A 21,045-nucleotide genomic window follows, 5' to 3' on the forward strand; every position below is an offset into this window, starting at 1 on the left:
ATCAGGAAAACTTGTATGTATGTTAAAGGTCCAGCAAGATGGCTGGTACATACAGGTACAGGTGCTTTCTGCCAAGACTGACAACCTGAGTTTGATTCCCAGAGACCACAAGGTAGGACTAAGAACTGACTCTTACAGTTTGTCCTCTGACCTCAACCTCCTTGAGTTCATATGTTTGTTTACATTGCCATATCTGTAAAATACTCCTGCCTTGAAATGTTACACCATCTGTGGCTCTTAAATTATTTCTGCTTCCTCTTCTGCAAAACTTCCTGAGCCACACTTACTGTGGCAGGTGCAGAGAGGGGAAGAGAGGGGAAGGAAAGACGGAGAAAATATTTTAAAACAAAATAATAAGAAAAATGTTTATTTAAAAAGGAAAATTGAACCAAGGACCAGGAAATCTGCTGTGAGATTGGATCTTCTTGATATGGCAGAGAAGCTACACTCATAAATTGTCACAATACGGTTGCCTAAACAAGACCTGAACAATTTCAACACCAGTTAACATCCTAAAGTGGATGGGAGAAATCTTACCAGGCCCTACCCCAATATGAAAAGCTACAAACCATTAATAACTGCCAGGAGAGGAAGAATTAGTCTTCCCAGAGGATGAGCCCCCTGATTGGTTATCCAGTACTAATTTGTCTATCCTGTAAACACACACAACACCACTAAATGGATTTAACAGGTTGTACTTACATATTGCTCATAGATAGATAGATAGAGAGAGAGAGAGAGAGAGAGAGAGAGAGAGAGAGAGAGAGAGAGAGAAACCAATATGATTAAAGAAAGGAGGCCATGGATTTGAGAGAAAGTAGGGACATGGGGAGGGGTTGGAGAAAGGACAGGGAGAGAGAAATGATATAATTACATTTTAATTAATAACAAAGAAACTACAGAGTTTAAAAAGACAAATTAATTTGACCAAAGCCAAAAAGAGACAAAACACACACACAAAACAGCATCTCCAATGGGAATGAGATTTTTAAAAACACAAGTAGAGATGTCTCCTCAAAAAACCAGAGAGCACAGTTTTTCTTCGATGACAAAAGATGAAAGAAAATGGCTGAGATATTGAAGGGACAGTACTTTAAAGATGAAGCAAAGCAAAGCAGGAGGCTTGCAGCCTGCATGTGGCGCTTGAGAAAAGCTTGTGTTGGGCAGATGTAAAGCCACACACCTCAGTTGCTGGCTAGGAACCACATGTCAAAGTTCTGTCATCTGAAGATACCAGAGAACACGATGGGGAGGATATTAGGGGAAAGGGGAAGCACTATGGAAACATGTGAGAAAATTCACACAGGACCAGAGACAGACAGTGAAGCCATGCGTGGCCGCGCTTCAGCGCTGCTGTGCAGTGGAGAGGTCCGCGGGCCACATCCCCAGGATGCCTTCTTGAGCTGAGCCCTCTCATCCTCTTCCTCTGCCTTAGCTCCTAGGAAGCTGCTTTGAAAGTGGTCATCCCTCAGAGCTCTGTCCCCCTCCAGCAAGGTCTTTGCTTCCCCCTTTGGACGCTCTGGCCTCAGGCACTGGACCCTTTCAAACCCTTCTCTAGAAGAAACCATCCAAAGCTCAGCTTTGTGCCTATGCATCCCGGCCTGCCTCAGATAGGGGTCAGCTCAGATCATGATCATGGAGAAAATACACCTTGATTCCTGTCTAGTCCCTTCCTTCCTTCCTTCCTTCCTTCCTTCCTTCCTTCCTTCCTTCCTTCCTTTCTTCCTTCCTTCCTTCCTTTACAAATACTGAGCATCTGTCAAAAGTTCTTGGTCCTGAGGACACAGCTTCAGATGATCAAGGCTCTCACGTTATAGCAAAGGTTTGGCTCTTCTGTTTCTTAGCCATCTGACCCTAAGCAAGAGGCTTTATTTCTGTATATTTTAATTCCTTCAACTCTGAAATCAAAAATAAACAGAACCTAATTCCCTCAGACTACATATGAGAAAAAAAATGGAGCATGTCAAGTAATTAGTATTCAGATGTAAGCACTCTGAGCTGTGTCTCACCAGAAACCCACCAGCTCTCAGAGCTCAACTTACATTTTCTCACCACAGTATCTTTGTATATGCCCTTTCTTTTGTGTAAAGTGGTATGTTCCTCAGTTATCCCTACCCTGACCCTCTTATCTTATTTATTGCCCATTCTTTGAGATTATAGCTTAATTATTACTTCTTCAAGGAAGACTTACCTACTTCAATCAATTCACACAAGTTGCACTTGTTCACAATGAGAGGTGGACCACTGTTTTTTTAGTGGGTCACTCATTCAAGGATCTAAGACAACATTAACTGTTAGTGGGTCACTCACAAGTCTCCTGCTATGGTTTGAATGTCCGTACTCCCAGAGAGTACTCCCTCATCCCTATCGTGATTGTATTACAAGATTGCTATCTCTGAGAGGTGACTCAGTTCTAGGTGCAGCCAGAGAGAGATCTGTTACCCCTTCCATCATGCAAGGTTAAGGTAAGAAAACAGCTGTGTGTGAGGAAGCAGGCTCTTAGTACACATGGATTGGCTGTGCCGGGCTTTGGTCTTCCTATGTTACAGAATTATAAGAGATAAGTTCTTCTTGTCTATAAGCCCTTTGGGTTATGGCGTTTTGTTATCTCTCTCATGTAGTCTACACTCATCAGCAGGCAGTACACATTGCTTGAAACAGAGAACTGCTATACTCAGGGCAATGAAACAAAAGCTGGTTGATAGACCTTCATAACTGACATGCCATATTTCAACACACTAACACAATTAGAAAGTGTAAAATCAATAAAATTTACATTAAATACTGTAGAAGAAACAAAGTATTTTTAACTTGACAATTAAAAGAGCTTTAACACATGTGCTAACACTTGTTTGAAATCCAGTTCCTGTCCCAAATTTATCTCTTGCTAACATAACATCATAGAGAACTGCAGCAAACTTCCAAATATGTCTCTGAAAATGTCCAGATCCAGCCTTCCAAATGAAGACTGTTATTTCCAATATTGGATTGATTTCTAGACCAGTACATGATTGAGTCCAAATAACTGGTCACATTTAAGAAAAATACAAGAATCATTATAACTTCTCTTTTTGATTCTCTGTTCCTGAAGTCTAAAAAACTTGAGGCAAGACAGCTTATCCCATCACAGAACCTTGGGTCTTCTGAAAAAAGCTTGCAAGTACTGGAAGAAGTGAGTCGGGCTTTAAGCAGAAGCAGGAGGGTAGTGGGCTTGATTATTGCTGGTATAACAACTTTAATTACATTAATTGCTAGAACCACTGCTTCTGCAATTGCTTTGACACAAGAAGTTAAGACAGCTACTTTTGTTAATACTTTAGCAAAAAATTTACTAATGTGTTGAATATACAAGACAATTTAGGTAGGCATTTGGAACAACAAATTGATGCTCTTTATCCTATTCAAATTATTGGAACAAGGTTCAGAGTTTAAGAGTAAGGAGCGATCTCAAGTGTCATGCCAAATACTATTGGATTCATGTTAGTTTAAAATGTACAGTGGTAGTCATTATAATTATGAAAAAGTGTAAAGACTCTTCAGTGTATTTGGCATAATTCTAATGCCTCCCTGGATGTTTTAACTTTGCATAGTGAGCGTATGAATTTAAAGAATGCTGCTCTGCTGAGCACTAGTGTAACAGATACTGCTGATAAAATTACCCATGGCCTGAGGTCAGTATTTCTATTTGGTCAAGCATCAAGAATGGCATATATAGCTTGCTCATGCTAGCCCTTTTTGTCTTGAGAATACTTTTATTCCCGCCCATCATGTGAAAGCTTGTCTTTAACAACATCAACATGTTGGCAGCCAAAGTACATTCCTTGAAACTGAAAATGGACCCCCAGACAGAGTTATTAATTTAACAGGCTGGTGAGCCAAGGATGAGTAAGATTCTGCACAGAGCCTTCCCAACCTAAGACATAAGTGCATTGCTTTGAATAATGCATATTCCATGACGGGTAAGGAAGGCATTTTTGGCAGAATGACCTAAGACAGGCTCAGTCTTGTTTATGAAATAAAAAGGAGGAGAAGCAGAGAGCTTTTGGGGCTGCTTGGCGGAAATCTGACATTGGCCAAGAACAAGGAAATGGGCTGCTTGGCAGGGATTTGACATTGGCCAAGGACAAGGAAGTAGACTTCAGGCAGGAATCTGACATTAGGCTAGAACAAAGAAGTAATTTCAGGCAGAAATATAAATCTTAGGCTAGAGCAAAGAAGTAGGCTTCAAACATAAAAATGACTTTGGGCTAGGACTGAGAAGTAGGCTCAGATATTTTGATCATCCTGATAAGCCCTTAGAAACAGTGATTCACAGGAGTGTCCATGGAACTTTGTTTATTGCCTTGCTTGTTCTTTAACTATTTGTGTTTATTGTCTTGCTTGTTTCTTGACTATTTGCATCTATTGTATTGCTAGGTCCTCAACCTAGAACTGACCTTAATACTTACATGTAATTAAAATGGTATAAAAGCAGCAAGGCAGAGGAAGAATGGGGTAGGGAGCTTATGGGGGAAGGGGATAACATCTAATACGTGAATAAATAAAATATCCAATTTAAAAAAAAAGTTGACATTTACAACCAGTAGCTAAAGAGGTGAGATTTCAGTGTCAGAGTTATATCAGATATATTTGAGCATAAAACTGTCTAAACCTGAAATCCAATTTTACATTTATCTTATTTTTTACAGTCTCAAACTTTAACCAGTCTTTTTCTTGGACAGTGAGGTTCTCCATCTTTGTGGTGAAGCCAATCACCAAATGATATTGTTGACTTAATAGTTGCAGTCTTGAAATGCTCCCATGCCACAGACTAACCAGGGTACAGCTTGTAAATCATTGTGCAAGAGGAGTTAGGTTCACAGGTATAACCCACAACTCGAGGTCATTAAAGAACCTCCCTTGGTACACCAGATTTGGAACATGGCCTATAAAATTTCAATCAGCATTCGGTCACCCACCAAGCAGTCCTCACTTGTCACATCTAGTTACATTTCTAGTCGTTGATGTATTAGTCCTATAAAGAGCAGCTGTTCATTTTTTTTATTATCCCACCACCACCAAAAAAATATATTTGTTACTGTGTGCTATTCAAGACACCCTTAACATCCAAAGAGAAAGGGTCATGGTGTTTAATCATGACAGTAAGTGCATGCCGTCTGCTCCCCATTTGGAGGGAGCAACCAAGTAACTGAGCAGTATGAGCAGGATGGGGGTGTGACAAGATTTGCAATAAGAGATCATGAAAAGGATAAGTTCAAATTTATATGTGACCTGTTGTCCCTTTCCTTTAGTGGTGATGAACATTCAGGAGCTAACTAATACTTACCAGCTCCTGATCACAAACAGGATAGTTCACACTCCTGTTATACAAGATCCTTCAGCATTTTAACCACTTGAATCCTTCTAGTCACAGACACATCAATCTCCCTGCTAAGAAAGTAATAATGATGAGAATTTATATCATGTTTTCCAGTGGGTGGATATATTATCAGATAGTCTATTTGGTCATATTACATAAACAAATTATTATGAAATATTTTGAGACAGTATCATATATAGGAAGCTGTCTATAGAGTTGTCATATAGCAAAGGGGAATCCTCCTGCCTTTAACTCTGAAGTGCTGGGATTACAGATGTATGCCTGGTTATTAGAGTGTGGGGAATCAAATCCAAGGCCTTGTGCATGTTAGATAAGGTCTCTGCCAACTAGCTACTTACTTGCTGTATTATTTTTTATTACAGTACTTATGGGCATCAGTTCTCTCCTTCAACCTTGTGGGTTCTAGGAATTGAACTCAGGTCTTTCCACTTAGCACCAAGTGAATTTACCCACCACCAAGCCCTATTGGCAGGCCCACTGACTGTATATTAAAGTGGAAAAACACTCAGCATTTGACCCTTTATCAACAACTTGATCTAAGAGGAAGGCAAGATTCAAAATCTAAGCCTAAGGGTGTACCTCAACAGTAGAGAACTTGACTAGCTGCCATCCCTGGAGACTGAAAGGTATTTTCTTAAAGAACCAATTGTAAAGCTTCTGTTCTCATTAATAACATTTTCTAGACTTCCTTTTTTTTTTTTTCCCCACGAGACGTGGGAAGAGGCGGGCGGGAGTGAGCGGGATTCGAACACGCACAGAGAGAGAGAGCAGACAGATCCACGCCCTCTGCAGGCGGATGCCTTACGGGCTGTGCCACCGACGGTTCGCTTAGACTTCCTTCTATGCTTCATTCCAGCCGCAGTAGTGAGCTTGTGCCTCTATGTCTGTGAATGTCATGATCTTCACTGTCTGAGTACTGTCACTGATGGTTTCTGCCCATGGGAATAAGCTTATTCAATCATGTCCTTCACAGAAGATACAAATGGTGCTGCTAAAGCTTTGATTATGTTTTTGGAATAACTCTAGGCTAGAACACAGAAAGATTTGGTATCATAGACCTTGATTTCTGTGACCCTTACCTGGTTCCAGTGGTGGCTGTTTTAAATGTATTTTGATAATCTCTTTCATAATGCTTTATACAGACCTTTACTGCATCACACCACGGTCCTTTATGTATCTAGATCATCTCCCCCTCTAAGTAATCAACTCTAACACAGGAAGCCCTTTGTATTTAGATGTAATCTAACCCATGAGAATACCTGGTTCATAAGCACTTACTAAGCATTTTGTTAACCTACAGAAAACCTCATCAAATATTCATCTGAAGTGGTATATTTATGGTCCATATGAGTTAAAAATTAAAACACCTAAGAGAAAAATCACATGATTTAATTCATAAAATAAGTACATAAAAAGTGATGGCCATGGAGCTGTAAAGATAGTTTACATTTTCTTTGGTGTTTTTCAGTCTTTGAGTTTATATTAGATGTCACACTGGATATTAGGACAGTACACCCTCTCTTACATATTAAACTAGCACCTAAAAGCGCCTAACTATTCTGCCTCCTAGTCCATCAGACAGGATAAAGAACAGCATTCACCACAATCAAACTTGATATTATTTATAACTGAGAGCTCATCTGATCTGCTAATGGAATTATAGATATTAATTCTTCAGTGTTCTGTTGCTGAGTTATTAACAGTCATAATTCCAACTAAGTATTAATTGAAAGTGACACAAATACCAATGGTTGTATGGATTATAAACAAATTTATATTTGTGTTTATTGCTGTTAGATCACAGAATTTAGAATGTAATCAAATTTCTTAAAAGGTAATGGTTTCAAGAACTGAAAATTTGGGCTTAGAATTTTTTGTTGTTGTTGCTTATTTTATTGTATTTTTGTGGGGTTTTGTTTCTTAGACAGGATCTGACTCTACAGCCAGGCTGGTCTTAAATTTGAGAATTTTCCGCCTCACTCTCCTGAGTATTGGATGTGTATTAGCATGCCCAGCTCTTTACAATATAATTTATACTTGTTTTGTTTGCTTTTATATATTTTGAAAATTTCAAATTATCTTTAAATTGTTTTTACATGATATACAAAACACCAACTTGCAGGCTTAACAGACAAACATAAACTCTAACACATATCACCCTATAAGAACATGAACTATAAATTTTAGATCTGGGACCAGTGATACCACCAAGTTGTAAGAAGCCAGAAACAGACAATGAAAGTCTGTCTCAAGAGGAGTATGAGACTCCAGCCCCCAGGTTTTGGAGTCAAGACTCTGGTAATGATAAGCAATAAATGTCTATCTTTTTTTCACGCAGTTTTCAGTGCTTTGTTTTAACGACTGTAGAAAACCCATACTCCCAGCAAAAGTCTTCTTCAAGTACAACTATTTCAAAACCAGGGACGTTATTTTCCTTCTTTCCACTGTCTTCTTACAGCTTTCTCCCTCCCCTCTCTTTTTTCCTGTTTCATATCTATTTATAAACATATTTGGGTTTTCCCCATTAGAGAAAGAAGGGGTGCTGAGATGTCTCAGTTGGTAAACATGTATGCTGCATGAGCCAGATGACCTGAGGTCACCATGGAAGAAGAAAACTAATTTCCAAGAGTTGTCCTCTGGTCTTCCCACTGCAGGATGCTCACACACACACACACACACACACACACACACACACTAATACATAATTAATAAAAATTATTTAAAAGGGATGTCACTCTCCACTAACGGACCCCCCAACTTGTTTTAGAGCAGATTCCATCTCTCTGTCATGACTCCATCATTCTTGTACTGCAGTCCTTGGCCATCCATGGCCCTAGCAACAAGCAGCTGTTGACTAATTGCATTGGCAGAGCAGGTAATTTCTCAGTTACAGGTAATATTGTGTTGTATTGCAGGAATGTTCTCTCCTTAACTTAGATTCTTCTAAGATTCTCAGCAGGACTCACTCTTTATCAAATCAGCAGTTGCTACTGGAGCCACACTCCCTTCTGTAGGGTCTCTTTCCTTTTCCATTACATTAAAAAGTCCCAATTTACTTACCAGTCTTTTTCTATCTTCCACAGCCCCTTGTTCCCTATCACCATTCCCCCAATAATTCTATTTTTAGGGCCTTCTCTCCCTCTTTTTTTCCCTCTTTCCCTTCTCTCATCTGCCTCCACTTCCCCCCACCTTCCTCTCTGTCTGTTTTATCTCTTCTCTCCTTCTCTCTGCTCTCTTTTCCCTCCACCTTCCGTGTGTGTGTGTGTGTGTGTGTGTGTGTGTGTGTGTGTGTATAGGAACATAAGAGGTATCTACTGATTAGATGGTTTTAACTATCAATCCTTTGTAAATAACTCCCAAACCTAGACCACTGCCAACCACACTTTCACACAGTGCAATGTTGGCAACCATTGTATTTTGGACCTTAAATGGCCCCAAGATCCCATGTGTAAAGGCTTGGCATTATCCAGAGGTGACAGATACATAAGGAGGTAGAGCATAGTGAGAGGTTTTAGATCTCTGCAGGTATGCCCTCGAGGAGACACTGAAACCCCAGTCCTCTTCCTTCCTGTCTTTCACATCACAGCATTAAGCAAAGCCTTTGCCCCACAGCCCACTCCTGCTTCGCTGTGCTGTGCTGCCTCCAGAGAAACAGAAGCAACCAACCATGGGCTGAAACCCTAAGACTCTGAGCCCAAATTCACTTTCCTCCCTATGTCAATTAATCTAGCTTGAGGCTTTGTTGATTTTTAACCTGCCTCAGAATATTTCCACTAATAATATCTGTTTGTAGGTTGTTGGAAAAATCAAGAAAAGAAACATATTCTGAGCAGTAAGTAGCTCTCCTTCAGGCCTCTTCCATAGGAAGTTTTCAGTACATTCAACCTTGCTTCAGTGTCAACTGCCTGACACCTCTTCCTACAGTCCAACTAGGATTCTAAGCATGAAATCACCACATCCGTGCTCAGTCCCCAAACAGTCACAGAATGCTAACATCTGTAAACAAAGCACAAAATCTGGTCAACAGCCATGGCAATTCTACCCTAAATCATTCTGAAATATAAAACTAATCATGTTCTAGCCAGGATTACCTATTATTCCCTCATATCCACACTTCCACCTCCATGAGACTAAAGACAACACAGCAGCAAAAGCACTTTCTGCCCTGTAGCACCCAAAGCAAGCTTCACAACAGCATTCAGAGAACAGTTTCAAGTCAAGATTTAGACTCTCTAAATACTAGGTTCACAGGCTAGGATACTAGGACAGCTAGTCTAGTTTCTCCATGACCAAAATAATTTCCATTAACACAATATGAAGAGAGTAGGCAAATATTGGTTGAAATTCAGGACCCACAAGCACTCTATCACAAAAGCTACTAGTAATAGCTACTGTGCTGGTTGGTTTTTTATCAACTTAACACAAACTAGAATCACCTAAGAAAAAGAAATCTCATTTAAGGAATTGCCTGCATCAGATTGGCCTGTGTGAGTATCTATGGAACATTTGTTTTTTAACTAACGATTAATGTGAGAGGCCCAGCCCAGCTTATTGTGTGTCCCACCCTGGACAGGTAGTCCTGGGAGGTATAAAAAGGGCTATTGAACAGGAGCCTGTACACAGTAAACAGCAGTTAGAGCAAGCCAATAAGCAGCATTCCCCATAGCATCTCTGCTTTAATTCCTGTCTCTGGGTTCCTGATTTGAGCATCTATTCTGGCCGATGTCCTCTTTTGGCATCCTGTCCCTTGATAATGAACTCTACCCTGTATGATACCCTTTCCTCCACATGCTGCCTTTGCTCATGGTGTTTCTGGCAGCAACAGAAAGCTAACTAGGTAGAAATCAATCCAAACTAGCCAATTTTCTATGTGCACACACAGCTACCTCAAAGAAAAATTTCTGGTTTCATATGAAATGTTAAATATAAAATGATGACCACAATACCTGCTATTGTGGGATACTCAGTAAATGTTAGCAGTTGGGACTGCTACAAAAAACATACTCAGATATAAGTAAAGGGAAGACTATGTTCTTAGCTCCAGTCACAAGTGAAATACTCAGAAACACCTTTCAAAAAGAAAAAAAAAGGATTTGACTCAGAAAACAAGCACACTGCTGTAAAAGAAGGCACTGCTGAGATACTAATTAGTTCCAGAAGATACTAATTAGTTCTGGGCCTCAATGTGTGTGTGTGTGTGTGTGTGTGTGTGTGTGTGTGTGTGTGTGTGTGTGTATTTATACATTATACACATACACATGCAGATAAATAATGGACTATCACTTATCTGTTTTTAAATAAAATTTAACATATGATTCAAGTTGCTTTGTGAAGAGTTCAAGTTCTAGTGAAGAGCACTGAGAAATAAACAACATATTTTCTAGACATTAGCTTTTAATTACAATAAGAGAACTTTAGAGATTAAAGTGAACAAAAAAAAGCTTAAGTGGCATTATGAAAGAAAAACTATTACAATTGAGGGGAAATTTGTCTCTCTCACTCATTTTTCTCAGTACACTGATGGAAACACAAAAAAGTATTTGCAGTGTCTTTCCTTGTAGGAGACAAACTGGGCAGACACAGAATCGCCTCTGCAATGACAAGCTTACTGTTCCCTGGTCAGTAACTAATGGTGGACCCTCTGTTCTGTAGACTGATAGGAAGAGTAAGCAGTTAGAGTAAGCCTCAGTTCTACTTAGAGCTCACAGAAGGGGGATGTCACACTCTAAGAGAGATCTGTCCTTTAGACCATGACCTACTTCAGGCCTTGAGTGCTAATCCATCTGCAATTTCAGTGAACAACAAAAGAAGAAAAGGAGTGTCTTAGAGGCCAAGTGGAGTGAAAGAGACTCTCCCTTTCCTAAGGCATCAGGAGAAGCCCATGAAGAGAAAGTTTGAGCAGGCCTGCAGCCTGTGGTGTAGGGAGAGACAGGTCTATTGCCCCCTTACTCGCCAGTACCTCCTCAAAGCTTCTGCTACCAAGCCACAGGCTAAGCCACAGTGTGACCTCCCTCTGGCATTGTGCAGAGGGGCATGTGCTATTGTGCTCACCCCAGTCTCCAGCCTGCAGAAGCCCACTCCTTCCATACGTAGAACAGAAAGGAAACCTTAAAGAAACATCAAATCTCTTTAAGTTCTGTTTAAGCCTCCCTCCAGAGACTGATGGAGAGAATCAGACTAGGTATCTAGCAACTGAATGGTCAGCAGAAAATGTATGAGCAATATTAATGCTATTTTTCAGGATAATTATGCTCCCATCTCCAATTCTCCTAAGTTAAAACTTAGAGGAAATGCTTTACGGAGTTACGAAAACAGATAGCCTTTATTACAACAGTCCAGACACAATTCTGTTTCTTTTATTTAAGTTTAATTGTATTTCCAGCTTCTGTTTTAAGTAGTATCTTGTGCATTCATTTTTCTTGTTAATGATAACAATAAATGGCCAGCATGTGATAGCATTTATCAGCTGCTCACTAAAACAAAGGACTTTAGCAGCCAGTTTACAATGAAGATCACAGATAAAGAAAATCCTGTACAGAATGCTGCATAGGACTTCCAATTGATCTGGTTGAAGATGGTTCCACACTGTCAGCAGCAGCAGAAATGCCTCTTGGCCCTTATGTTCCAAGGCATCCCTGCTTCCTTTGTGACAGAGACACGATCTTGAGATGCTTAATTTACAGATCTTATAATAAACTGCCCACGATACCATTTCCCACATAAAACTCTGGATTTTTCACAACTGAAACGTACAGCAGGGCAATGGTATCTTTACACAGCAAGGCTGTCCTGATAATTCCTATACTGTGTGGTTTCAGTTCAAAGCTGCTAACCACAGACTATAATTAAGCTTAGCACTGAGACCTTGCTATGCCTCTCTGTAAAGTGTAAACACAATTTGGCATACAACTGGTATCTCTGCAGTGACTGGGGAATCCTGCATTCACACAGCTGAGCTACCCCACTGCACACGGTAAGTTCCAGGCAGAGCCGCAGCGCAAAAGGGAATGGGAGACACTATGCTACCGTGGCTACAGTATTGATGAATAAAAAAACATAACCCCAAGGCTAAGCTGCCAAATAAGTAGTGAATTAATTCCTGTAAAGTACTCCAATATTACAAAGGTGTGTTGAAAGGTGTCTGCTCATGTTTCAAATTAAACGCACTGCTGGTCAGCGTTAGCACTTCGGCTTTGAACACCAGCCATTTGCCTATAACACTTCAGGGGCTAGGAAAAACGGATTTGCCGTTCACACTGGAATAATTAGAACATGTCAGGAAGAATTAATTTCCTCATTTTTCAAAAGGATACACAGAAATTACCATGTTATTATATGACAGGGTCCCTTGGAGAATTATATTAAATTTAATTTCTAGCGCAGCCCACACAACAAATTAAAGTCATAAATAAGATGGAAGAAGCGGGACGCGGAGCATATGTTTATGGCAATGAGTGAAGCCAAGGGACCAGAAACAACTATCTTCATTTCATTTTATTTAAATCAGCCAGACACTGTGTATCTGAATGACAGCACTTGTTAATGGTGCTGAGATTATAGGCTCCCTGATTCTAGAAAACACAAGCAGTCAGTCAGGGTCTAAAATAGTGCATTTCCTACAGTGGGAAAATTAGTAGGAATTTACTCCCCTTTCAAGTCCATTTCTTTTTTTTTCTTTGCCCTGAAGCAAGTTCAACAAAGATAAACTTATTGTTTGTAACAGTCTTTCTCTATTTGTCTTCTCTCTGGGCAATTTTCTGTGGGTCAAGAAAATGAATGAAAAAGTTAAGAGTCACCAGGACATGGGGATGCTGTGAACAGTCAGTCAGGATGTGCTTCCTGCTCCAACCTGTAATTGCATCTACACTGAGCACAGGGAGGCATATACTCCAGACAAAAACTTGGTTTTCATAGGAAATTAAAAATACCCTTTTCACACAACTTATCAAATTGGAGCAAAACTGAGAAGGATATTGTTCAGCTAGCCAAAAGTCACATAACTTTTCAACTATCTGTTAAGCCCAATTATATGTGGAACAAGAATGGGTCTCTTGCCCACTATTAATAAATCTGCCATTTATGTCCGGGGACTTTCCGGTCACCCTGAATGTCTGCTCAAGAACCCTGCTCTCGATCTAGTCAGTCTCAGGCTCTGAGAAAGAATTCTCTCCTAAGGCCTTCTTATCCACCCAAGCCCAGCATAAAAACGTAATAAAACTTTAATCAATGTATTATAAAATATTGATGGTATTGATTCTTGCCTTCTGCTTGTACATATGTATACTTTTATTTGTACGTAACTTATGGGTGAAGTAACCAAACTGGAAGCAAGTGTTTATGACGCTTTTAATTTGTTCTTGTATGCTATTTTTCAAAAGCCTAGAGGTGTCTTATCCAAACTGCCTGCACTGGGAAAGCAGCACCCTCTCCAGAACTTAAAGCTGGCATCTTAGACTCCCTGGGAACCCAAATGCTTCAAACGGCAATTATCACAACAATTCGTGTTGTGTTATTGCCCAGTCAGGGCTCCCAGAGGAGGTGTACTCGCTCACATTGTCTTCAAATGTAAAACACATTCAATATTTAGCAGATTCCAAGAGTTAAAAGGATGATAGCTAGAAAACGATTGCAGATTACTAAAATGAGAGGAGTGACAAACTGCCACAGGGAGAATCCTAGATTTGGTGAGTTTTTTTCTCCTCTCCTCAGAGACTGATTCTCTACGTACTCACCTATGAATTCTAGGGTCCAGCAACTTGCTGGTGTTTTATCAGTCTTAATCACCCAAGACATTCTTAAGGTGAAAAAGGAGTTTGTGCACTTTAAGAAATGACTGTCATGAAACAGAGCACTCCCTTGGGTGCAACAAACTTTAAATAATTTGTGAATCAATTAACTGGCGACTCTCTTCCTAACACAGATTTCACACTCTCAGGTCACTGCATTATCAGTCTGATACGAATCATAACATTTTGAAGAAAAGTTCATAATTGAAATCATTAATTAATTTAACAGGACTTTTAGTTATGCATTGCATTAAGCAGCTGTAAAGGAGCAGAGATTAATTAGATGTTTCTCTGACAATTTTCACCGCTGCTGTGAGTTGGTGGAAAACTTTCTGACTTGTAAAACACATCTGTGTTCTGGCAGCAACCTGCCCAAGCATCTCAAGTAAGAGGGACTGTGATGTCACTAAAAGAGACTTAGAGACCCTGAAGTGTTTCTCTAGAGGAAAACAAAATAATAACAAAGATTGCAAAACCTGATCTTCCCCCTTCAAAATGAAAACCTGCATATAGTGGAAAGTCTTAGACGTGAAAGTCACATGTGGCTCACAGAAAGGAAGACATGAAAGTTACAAGGGAGTGACCATGATAATACACATTTGTATATTTGGTGTATTAATATTTTCTTTAAGACAGCAATAAAAACCGTGACTCCTGAGTACCATGCTAAGATCCACCATCTGTACATCTTAAAATTTAGACTCTCACTGACCTACAAGTTGTCTATAACATGAATTGATGCTAAACTCTAGGGAAGTCCAAAGAACAGCTAGAAATATAAAGTAAAATAACGTAAGAGAAACTGACAATCAGTTTTGTTTGTTTTTAGGGTTTTTAAATTTTATTTTGTGTGTATAGGTGTTTTTGACCATATGGATATCTGTGCACCACATGTGCACAGTGCCTGGTTCCTATAGAGGCCAGGAGAAGGCATTTGATCCCCTGTAACTGGAGTGGAAGATGGTTGTGACCCTCCATGTGGATGCTAGGAACTGAATCTGAATCCCTTGAAAGAGTAGCTCTAACCACTGAGCATTCTCTCCAATCCTGACTTGCAATTTTTCCAATACAATGGTTCAAGGTTCTTTCATGTTGCATTGCTCTCTGCACCACTGGTTCATCTAATATGCTGAAACTCTCCTACTTCAGCAATGGCACTAAGAGGCAAGTATCATAGAGACTTAATAAAACAGGAAAATCACTACAAAATGCATGTCCTGGACCAGCATCACTGGTACACACCAGAACTCCTTACATGCCAGAGGCTGATGAGGCAAGTAGTCAAAAATTGTTGGCCACCCTGGGCTCTATAACAAGAACCTATATTAAAATAAAATAAAAACTAGCCAAAGAAAATTACAGTTTTACCAAAAAGTCAAAATTAAATATTTTCCAAGTTTCTATAAGGAAATCAGCACACTACCAATATCTCAGTTATGCTTTTTAGCTCTCCAGTCATCTCACCTAATGTGTGGAAAGCATGGGAAGCTTCCAAGCATCCCAGCTCCTTCAGTACCAGATACTCTTACATCTCCACTTAGAACGGCCTACTGGCTTCCATGTGGTCCCAGACAAAATCTCATCACTCCTATAAAAAGCCCTTGAATGGAAACAACTCGATGCAGACTTGCCCCAGTTCTCCCTAGAAGATTTCAAATTTCTCACCTTGTTCATATCTTGACTCCAATACAAAAATGCCATTATAATTTCTTTCTTTCCCTGTCTCTGATAGTGTTTTAAGATACTTCAAATTGGCTTTAGTATACTAACATTTAAGTCTTAGCATGTCTTCCTGGAACACAGTACTCTCTTGGTAATGGCCTGTTGACGTACATGGGACAATACATAAGTGTGTATAGACCCTGTATCACTTCTTCCCACGGTCATCCCTCTAACAGGTACCATTAGTAACTGCTACAGATCATCCATGGTGCAAAGTGTCAGACAAAAGTCTACACAAATGTTCACTTAAGCATGAAAGCAGGCATGGCGACATATGCCTGGAATTCTGGTGACTCCCAGTGAGACAGGAGGATTACTTGAGCCTAGCAGTTAAAATCTAGCCTGGGCAATACAATCAGATAAAACAAAACAAACAAACAAAAAGTCTTCTGTGATTTTTAAACAATTGGCCTTTGTTTTGTTTTGTTTTGTTTTGTTTTTCAGTATTTTATTCAAGCACTGGTAATTTAACTAATGAGATTTGGAATATGAGACTAAGGAGTAGAAACAACAAAAAATGTTGTCATTTTAGGATTTTTTTTAAAGTCAAAGTCTCTTTACCACCAAAAGGTATATTTCCTGGGAATCAAATTAAATGCACTAATGAAAACTTAGTCTGTGGTTCTTCTGACATTGCTTTACCTACTTGAGCAGCAAAGTAACCCGTAGCCTTTTCTGAGATACCATGTAATAAAGTAGCTCTAATTGCACTACCGTTTACCAATTGCATACACTATGTCTGAGAACTAACTGCTGAGTGAGGCAGAAGTGACTGCTCGACCTATCTCCCCCATTTTGTCAGGAATATCTGTTCTATCTTCCTCATTTCTCCCATGTGTCTATACTATAAAGTCCTTTCCATGAGAACCAGTGACACGTCCGCTCTTTTTATAGTACCGTTTCCTGGTTCCAAACGCTCTTTGTAAATGTAACATTTGGATCATGAAGCTGGTGTAAGAAGTAAAGGACTAGCATGTGACGAGTCAATGAGTGTGGGCTCCCTTCCCTCTGTGCCACCCTCAGACACACACCCCTAGAAACGCTGCTGGGCAGCTCAGTCCTGTCAAATCATTCTAACATGACAATGGACACCTTTGCATTCTGCATTCCTTGACAAAACTATTTAACATGAGATCAAAGAGAGGGAAAGTCCTATGGATTAGTAGTATCTGGATATGCAGACAAGATGATGATTGCCAATATTTAAATAAAATACTATAAAAACTGAGGTCAATCACTTTTTAAAAGAAGAGGCTATATCACTTTTTTGATTAGTTTTGAATTATCTGTAAGTAGAAATATAAGGTATTGGAAATGTGCTCATTTTCTCTGCCAATTTTTTCTATTGCCAAGAAATTTTTCTTATTGTTGAACATGGTTAAATTGATGACCAAACTCATAAAACAACAAAGCAAGTTAATAACTGTGTAGTAATCACACTCAACATGCTGCTGTCTTGCCCATCACAAGTGTCCTAAATAGCAACTGCAGTCTCAGGTGCTATCTGAGGGGATATCTTAATGATCTCAGACACAGAAAAATCCTGAATCAATAATGGAATCCATATTTTAGAATGTATAGGGTTAGGTTCTATGTAAAGATGCCTAAAATATATGAACTAGTTAATAGCAGGGCAACATTAGGTCAATAAATCTGGAATTCATGAAACCCCTTTACCCAGTGGGGCCTATCAGCTCACAAGTGCTTTACCCAACTGCTCCTTCACCCCAAAATTGTCCAAGACACATCTGACTGGGCTATCTGAATTTATTCAAAGTACTTCATGATTTGCAGTTTTGTCCAGTGTGGTACAGTTATATGTCTGAGGGTATTTTCATGTTGTTATTCATGAATCAAATCCATCTATCTAGGGAGCTTCACCGTTACAGCCTCCATATGCCTATCATTGACTATATCTGACTACCTCTACCATCACTGAAAGTCCTTCTCATTTTTTGGCCCTTGAAGTGTGTTTATGCAACACACTCCCAAGGTTCATCATTACACCTCATCTGAACACCCTTGAAAAGAGTGGTTTTAGGACCCCAGCCTTGACTTCAACAAGGCCTAGATCTGCTTCCAGCTGGAGAACTGGGGCAGGGACCCCTCTGTGGTTACGTACAGAACAAGTACATCTCTTTAGAAAAGTGTGTTTCAGTGGTTTCCTTAGAGTAGCAAAACTATCTGAGCCAATCCAGTTTTAGGGTACTTTCATTTCTAACAGGCATACAATATCCATAGACAAATCTCATTCATGAGAGACGGGGAACAGAACATGCCAATATCTGCAGAGAAAAAGGACAGTATTTATTTCTGAAACTGTGTGTATATGGAGAGAAAAAAAAAGTATAGAAAGGCAGAAAAAAATAATGTTTTTCCAGGTGACCCCTTTAAATGGCAACAGCAAAATCCTTTATATCTTTCTTAAAAGATGCAAGAAAACAAAAGGTCATAATGACGGTCATAGAGACTCCACCCAAGAAGTCAGTATGATAGAAGGGACAGAGGGATACTAAAGTAGACAGAGTGTCAGAGAGAGAAGATGAGGAAGAAGGAAAAGAGAGAAGAAACAAGACAGAAAGTAACAGGAGAGGGAGAGAGAAAGGAGAGACTAGAAAGGAGGGTGGGGATGTGGTGGGAGCAGGAGAGGCAAACAATCAGAGAAGCTGGCTGCATCCAGTGTTTTCTTTTTAAAATATTTTCTCTTTTACAAAGGAGAACAGGAAATATGAAGTAAGCCAATTTCTTTCACAGATAGTCATTCTTGTATGCCTTGGTTCCCCTCGTGGATCCAGCAGCCCCACGCCGTGGTTAGAACTTTGGTGGTCACATTTCTGTCAAGGCAATCCCAAAATTTCTCCAATGTCTTACACACATAAACAAGTTGCTCTTTAAAACCAGGAATGATGGTCATTTTTTTCCTCCGTTTTCTCTTCAACAAACATAGCTATTATAGAAAACGAAAGGAAAATTCCATGTTTCATTCAGGTTTAAATTCCTTTGGCTTGGTAAAACATCCTGACCTGTGGAGTCAGATGGTATTCCCTGTCAACCTATGTTTTTCATTAAAAAAAAAAAAAAAAAAGACTTACAAGATTAAATTATATAATATTTAAGTAGAGCAGTAAGTTTTGTGCCCACTACCATAAAAGATTTCTTTTCCTTTCTTTTCTTCCTTCCTTCCTTCTTTACTCCTTCTTTTTGTTTTTCAGAAAGAAAGTTATTTCAAATTTCAATTTACATCTTAATGCAGCAATCATCATTACAAGTCTGTTTTTCTTTGTGTTGCGACACATACTGTTCACAATTAAATTATTAGGCCTAAGGGAAAGAGAATGAACATTAATTAAAATGATCCAAAATTGAAAACTACCAGTATGTGCTTGTTTTCAGGGGGGTGGCAATAATCCTTAATTCTACCTGGCAAGGTAGTTATATAAAATAAATGAAGCTCTCTCTCTCTCTCTCTCTCTCTCTCTCTCTCTCTCTCTCTCTCCCTCCCTCCCTCCCTCCTCTCCCACCCCTCTTTCTTCTCCTCTCTTCCCCTCCATATACATGTGTGTGGTAGACACACACATACTAATATACATGTGTGGTAGACACACACATACTAATATATTATATATATATATATGTGTGTATAATATATTATATTATAATTATTATTATATTATTATATTATAATATAATATATATACACATATATATATTATCAGATACAATTAAACATGGTGCTATGAATAAATTACTGGTTCTTGGAAAACAATTGTAAACCAAAGAACACAAAGTTTAGTGCTTTATTTTTAAAAAGATAATTCCTTACATTGGTACAATATTTTTCAAACTATGAGTTGAATGCATGATAAAAATCAATTATCTGAAACAACTGGCATTTTTAACTAAAAAAAGAAAAAGAAAAGAAGAGAGAGGAGGCTAAGGAAGATGCTGAGACTGGAGAGAACACAAAGCAGGTACTCAAATTAGTGTTAAAACGAGTGAGTGCCAGGGGCTGGAGGAAAGTTCAGCAGAGTGCCTGCTGCTCTTACAGAGAACCCAAGTTCAGGTTCCAGCTCCCACATCAGACAGTTCACAATCATCTACAGCTACAGCTCCTGGAAATCTGATGGCCCCTTCTGGCCTACACAGGGACCAGTTACACCTCTGATATACACTACACTAATGCACACTGACAAACAAACAAAAATAAAAATAATATAAATAAATAAAAGCCATTAGCCAAACTTTCTATTTCAGTTGCACTGTTTATTGTTGGGTCAGCAAATGGATTTATTTTTTATACTCAAACAGCTGGAAAGTCTCTTGACTCAGTGGAAACTAGAAAAGCCAGGAGCTTCCATGAAATAGAGAAACAGTCACTTTTGTCTTGCTCATTACAGGTCTCTTTAATCCACAGGATTTAGGATATCTACTGATTTGCAAGACTGTGAGACCAAAGTGTTTGCCTATCAGAGTTCATCTACCGATAAGAAAGAAAAACAAATTGGATCTAAATAACTTTTCAACCATAAAGCCCAGTAGTGATTTAAAGTGAAAAAAACTTAATGCAATTAGTAGAGTTTTAAAATGTCATTCTTTTCATATTCAATAAACCAAGAACTTACAGGTGAGAGGCTAAGGAAATGTCTCTTCCTCTGTGGGTAGGTGTGGGATAGGTGGAAAGTAAAGCACCCCAGTGACTGAGCTTTGCCTGAAGAGAGTTCTCATCCCGCCCCTTTCATGAGGTGTATAGCATCGGAAGGTAGGGAGAGTGAGCCAGTAGACAAGACGATGGTGTATATTAGTGCACATGTTCACTTTGGTATTAGTGCACATGTTCACTTCGGTCTTATTTTAGCCAAACAAGTTCAGAAGTCATTTATCAAAAGTAGAGTCAATCAAGCTGAGAAATAGCCAGCCATTGCACAGCAATCTACACAGCTCCTGTCGCCCGGCAGTGCTGCCCACAGTGGCAGAGTAACTGGGGTGTTCTGATGGTGCTTATGAGTTTGTCTTTACCATTGGCTCCTTGCCCATGAGTGTGGCCCACACAGTAGGCTCTGTTTATGAGTGACCCAGCTATGTGGGCATATGATGGAACTCACATTTTTCACTTGGCCAACATGAAGTCAGCTGAGTTGTAAGTTTCTGGTTTTCTAC

General features: G+C 39.4%; 1 protein-coding gene across 8 annotated transcripts in view; it reads right to left on the reverse strand.

Moving 5' to 3' along the window:
• Nucleotides 1-21,045, reverse strand: part of Sox6 (SRY-box transcription factor 6) — a 586,344-nt gene that overhangs the window by 395,773 nt on the left and 169,526 nt on the right. The window lies entirely within an intron of this gene.

This window comes from Arvicanthis niloticus, chromosome 1 (genome assembly GCF_011762505.2).
Source record: "Arvicanthis niloticus isolate mArvNil1 chromosome 1, mArvNil1.pat.X, whole genome shotgun sequence".
In the NCBI taxonomy this organism is placed as follows: domain Eukaryota; kingdom Metazoa; phylum Chordata; class Mammalia; order Rodentia; family Muridae; genus Arvicanthis; species Arvicanthis niloticus.